The sequence below is a fragment of the Engraulis encrasicolus genome, chromosome 19 (genome assembly GCF_034702125.1).
Source record: "Engraulis encrasicolus isolate BLACKSEA-1 chromosome 19, IST_EnEncr_1.0, whole genome shotgun sequence".
NCBI lineage: Eukaryota > Metazoa > Chordata > Actinopteri > Clupeiformes > Engraulidae > Engraulis > Engraulis encrasicolus.
In genome coordinates, this window is record NC_085875.1 from 16670006 (window position 1) to 16675005 (window position 5000).

Genomic DNA, 5000 nt, shown 5'->3' on the forward strand with positions numbered 1-5000 from the left:
TACCAGCCTTTGTTTTATCATAATGAGCCCGTTTACATTACCACAATAATCGGGTTATTGAAATAAACAGGTTATTGGAGTAAACGGTTTATTGCTGTTTATATGCAGTCCGTCGGTTTCCTGTGTTCCACTCAAGTTCGTGACATGAAGCTAGAATTTAAGGCTTGTGATTGGCAACTTATCCTTCTAGAATGTCAATAACCTGATAATAACCCGATTATGCTGGATACATGTCTTCAGAAATCAGTTTATCAGCCAAAAACCTACCTGTGCAAATCGGATTTCTCATAAACCGATAACGGCAATAAAACGATTATGAAAACTGTTTATTCAGTTTACATGAGCGCTTGAATAAACCGGTTATTTCAAAAACCTGATAATAAACGGTTTATTGATGCGCATATAAACGGGCTCAATGTGTACCCCTTCTCTTAGGGTCATTCCCCCTTCATTAGGGTCATTCCCCCTTCATTTCTCTCTCTCCATCCGAATGTGACCATGTTCCATTTATTTTGTTATTTATGTTTTCCACGTGGCCCTGCCGTGGCCTAGCGGGTAGGGCACTGGGTTACTACGCCGGCGATCCGGGCTCGGTTGCCCCCCCCCCCATCTCTCTCTCCCAATTGCTTCCTGTCACCATCTCCAACTGTCCTATCAAATAAAGGCAAAAATCCCTAAAATATATAATATTTTTGCGTGTCTCCCCCCCCCCAGCAGTGTGCTCGCGTACCCCTTTTGCTACACGTAGCCCTGGTTGGGAAACACTGCATTAGCAGAGATTCTTTAAGTACATAGAGATATGCCAATGCACCAGTGGCGGCTCCTGCCATTTTTTTCAGGTGGTGCAATTTCCGCCTGTTATGTCCATAAGAACCATAAAGTCCACCGGACTGAGGTATATTTGTTTAGGTATCAAGATCATGTCCCTAACTTGTTTGTGCCTATAAATCCAGATATCAGACATCAATTTTAGGCAATACCAATTTTCTCCACCAGATGGCAACACTGAGCTAGTTAAGGTGTCAAACTAGGGAAATGATATTGAGAAACCTTCAAAGCAAAACAATTGCCAGTATATAATTTGCCAACAACACATTTACCATAATTTATGTATTTCCCTCATTATTACAGAATCCTATAAAATAAGTTAACACATAACCTCCTAATTGTAAACAATGCATGTTTTGATTCGAAAGAATGCAATTAAAGTGATGGCATATAAATTCAAGTCATGTAATTATTGAAGTTTTGGAGAAAAAAAATAAAGAAAGAAAAGCATAACCAATGGTCAAACAAACATGGTTAAGTGTGATTACTTATGTGAGATTACACTGCACCATTAAACATAAATAATGTGTCATTGAACATTCTGCTATTATGGTCAGCCTTACATAAAATATTTCAACCATTACAAGCAAGTCAATGACTGAGCACAAAAGGTGAAGTTATTTAGCTACATAAGGATTCTTCCAACTTGGCTTAAGTTGGAAGAATGAACTACAGTATATGCATTGGAGCTAGCAGCACCTAATCATTATATTGATCCCATCACCATTCTTATTTCATTCATTCTGAACTAAAAACTGGAAATGTGCTTAATTCACAAGAATTGAGAGAGAGAGAGAGAGAGGATGTCAAATTCAAATGTTTTACTGAATAAAAAAGGTATTTGAACAAAGGCACAATGGTAGACAAGCAAGATACAAAGAGAAGGGTGTCTAAAATATGTTATCACAGTTCACAATGCTCTGTGGGTAGCAGTAAAAGTCCAAATACAGAAATATAACACACAGAAGATACAATGATAAAATATATCAAACAACATCCAATGTCCACATACAAGCAGCTAGTAAAGTGCCAGTGCACCTCAGCATCCCCTACACTCAGGGTTTTCGTAGATGAGGGAGAGCTCTGTGTGCAGCTTTGCTTGATCCAATATGGGGTATGCCTTCACAGTGGCATGTAGAGCATGAGCACCAAACAGATCTCCTTGCAGCAAGGTGGCACTAACCAGGGTGTCAGTGAAGGAAAAACCCTTCTTGCAGTCAAAACGGTGTCACAGATCTCTTTGACCATCCTTTGCTTCTCTTCCTCTCCCAAGGCTGTTCTTGCTCGTTTGGTAGATGGTTCTCCCTGGACCTGGTGATGTGAGGTGGCGTCCCTGAATGCAAGAAAATATACAATATACAATAGGCTTTGTAAGTTGGGCCATTTGCTGTTGAGTAGTCTACATTCTACTTAAAATACAGTTATTTCACTGTATCCTTTTACAGAACTCTTTAGTTCACAACTTTTCTTTCATTTTGTGTGTCCATAAAGGATTTTAATCTATAGCAATTTCAGCAAACTAGACTACACGGCACACCTCATGCTACATTTAAATAACTTAATCATTATTGCTTTAAGCACATTTCAATTAATATGTAGTTATAAATATATCCTTACCTATGACCAGCAGCACACTGCTTGTGAACCTCTGGAGGGCCCTTCGAGTGACGACCTGATCGAGAATGCTGGTCAGCCTGGGTGGCGTGGACGTGGAAAAAAAAAAAAAAACTTGAGATCCCACTCAGCTATGGCTGAAAACTTGAGACAGCTGTCCGTGTGGTTCCTTGCTTTCTCGTGCCTCTTAACTTTCTCCGAGAGCCTATTTTAATGTCCAGGCTGTACAGTCTGCCGTGTTGTTTTCTGGGTGGAAGCGAAGGCAAGGGTAGCAAAAAAAGTGCATTGGCTACACAGCCGGCTAGCCAGGGGTTTCGGAGGTACCAGTTCTTGTTGAAAGATCGTGTGTAGGACTCCTCCACTTTCGAAGACACTTGCTTGGCGTTTCAGGTCTAATGGTCCTATCTGTTTGATCGTTGCTTTCTCCGCATTTGTAGTACGTAGACGAAATGGCACTTCTTTCAGAGACACTGCCGTATTCTCGCACTCAACACTCGCCATCTTGTTTGTAGAATGCTCATCATGCTCCCGCGCAAGTTGCAACATGCAGATGACGAAAGCACGTCGTTTGTGCGAGCACATAAACCCTCATAGAAAATGTATTGGGGGCCTGATTTTTGAAAAAAACTGACGTATCATTACTGTCAATGGGAGAGCTCTAGTGCGACTCCGAGCTTGACAGAAATCGCCCCAAATGGGCGTGGTACCACCAGGCGCGACATTAATCTGATTGGACAATGACATACAACCAGTTTGACTACAGAAGATTAATCACCAGCCCTAGCAACGAATGTTACATTAAAAAAAAAAACCCCAAACATCTGTGTTTGGTAGTGCGTCGCACAAATCGCCCCTATGGAGGAACCGCCGGTGCCAATGCAATAGGTTTTTATGGGCACCTAACGCCAGGTTCCGGTCTGCCTAAAGGGGCGTGTCATAATACTCCATTGTATACATAATACTAGCATTAAATAGAACAGTCCTTAGGTCTGCCTAAAGGGGGATTTCCCCCCCTCCCCTCCCCCTTGCAATTGTAGAACCCGGAAACAATGGGCCAATGGAACCTCTCTCTCTCTACTCTCTCTGGCTGTAGCGTGTCAGTGTCGGCTCAGTGGCAGCGTGGTCTTGATTGGATGAAGGGTTTATGGGGATCGGGGGTGACATGTGGCCCTACGCTGCACCCCAGGAGCCCCTCTGTGCCCTACGTTGCACCCCAGAGCAGTGTTTCCCAACCTTTTTTGTCTCGCGTACCCCCTAAGCCATTTTGTTGTACAATCAGTACCCTAACCAATGCTACGTATCTATGTCTTTATCCCCCACTCAATTGTCCCCCATTCAAAATTACATTTTTCCATGTTCCCCCTGAGGTGTGCTCGCGTACCCCTAGTGGTACACGTACCCCTGGTTGGGAAACACTGCCCCAGGAGCCCCTCTGTGCAGGGCTGTAACCAGACATTTTCAAGTGCCGAGGTCAAATACTGTGTGCTGTACTGTACATTGCGAATGCTTCAAACACTTCAGCCTAACTCTTACGTTTCTTTGTCATCAATCACTGCCTTGAGGATAAATGGGGGTGGTGCATATAGACTGAATAATTGTTGATCATATATCGATTTTTATCATAGATACATTTTACTGTACTGACAAAAAAAAAAATACAGAGGACATGACCTCTGTGTCCTCAATGGTAGCTACGGCCATGCCCTCTGTGCCCTCTCCCTCGACTCTCTCGCAGAGGCGACTCTGGGTTCAGCTAGGGCCCCAAGCGAATATATCAAGGGAATGCACATTTGAATGAAATGTGCCACTACTGTAGCAAATTGTGAGCTGTTATTCACCATCTAGGGGCTTGGGGGCCCCAAGCGGCTGCCTGCCTGCCTAGCCTGATGACTACATGCACCTCTGCTCCCTTGACCCCGAAGCCAGCTGATGCTGGTCCTAACCANCTTAAGGAAGAAAAATTTGCACTCACAAACTGCGTCTCATTATTTATTTGTATTACCACCATGTCCAAAAGTAAACTCGTTTCGGCTATCAAGCCTTCATCAGTGCGTGGTACCCAAAGACTTTCGTTTTTTCCAAGAAGTTGAACGCGTCCTTTGCCAAAAGCTGGTCCTAACCAGCCCATCACTCAGATGAGCTCCTGCTGCTCACGTGTAGGTACAACAGCCTTACCTGTTACCGACTAGCGATTGTGTGTCCGATTTTGGCGTCGGGGTCCACCGCACACTAGAAGAGAATCGCAACTGTCACTCTTATCGCTGCTCGCAACCACCGAGACAATGCCCGACGTTCTATTTCCAGTCGCAAATATCAAACACTGTTTGATTTCTACGACTTGCGATCGGCGACTCTTTGAGCTGCCAAAGTTCTATCTTAGAATGTCGGCCACGACGAGGAAATCTTTCCCGACAATCGCTTGCGATGGTCCTGGGGGGTAACCTTCCAGCGATTGTCGTAAGGGGGGTTTTCAGCCGAGAATCGGGCCGATAATCGTGTAGTTTGATCCAGGCGATAAGCTGATACACACACCAGCAAAGACAGAAGAACGCTGTCTC

General features: G+C 43.9%; 1 protein-coding gene across 1 annotated transcript in view; it reads left to right on the plus strand.

The window, feature by feature from the left end:
• Positions 1 to 5000, plus strand: part of galnt16 (UDP-N-acetyl-alpha-D-galactosamine:polypeptide N-acetylgalactosaminyltransferase 16) — a 111021-nt gene that overhangs the window by 33334 nt on the left and 72687 nt on the right. The gene's annotated exons all lie outside the window — the stretch shown is intronic.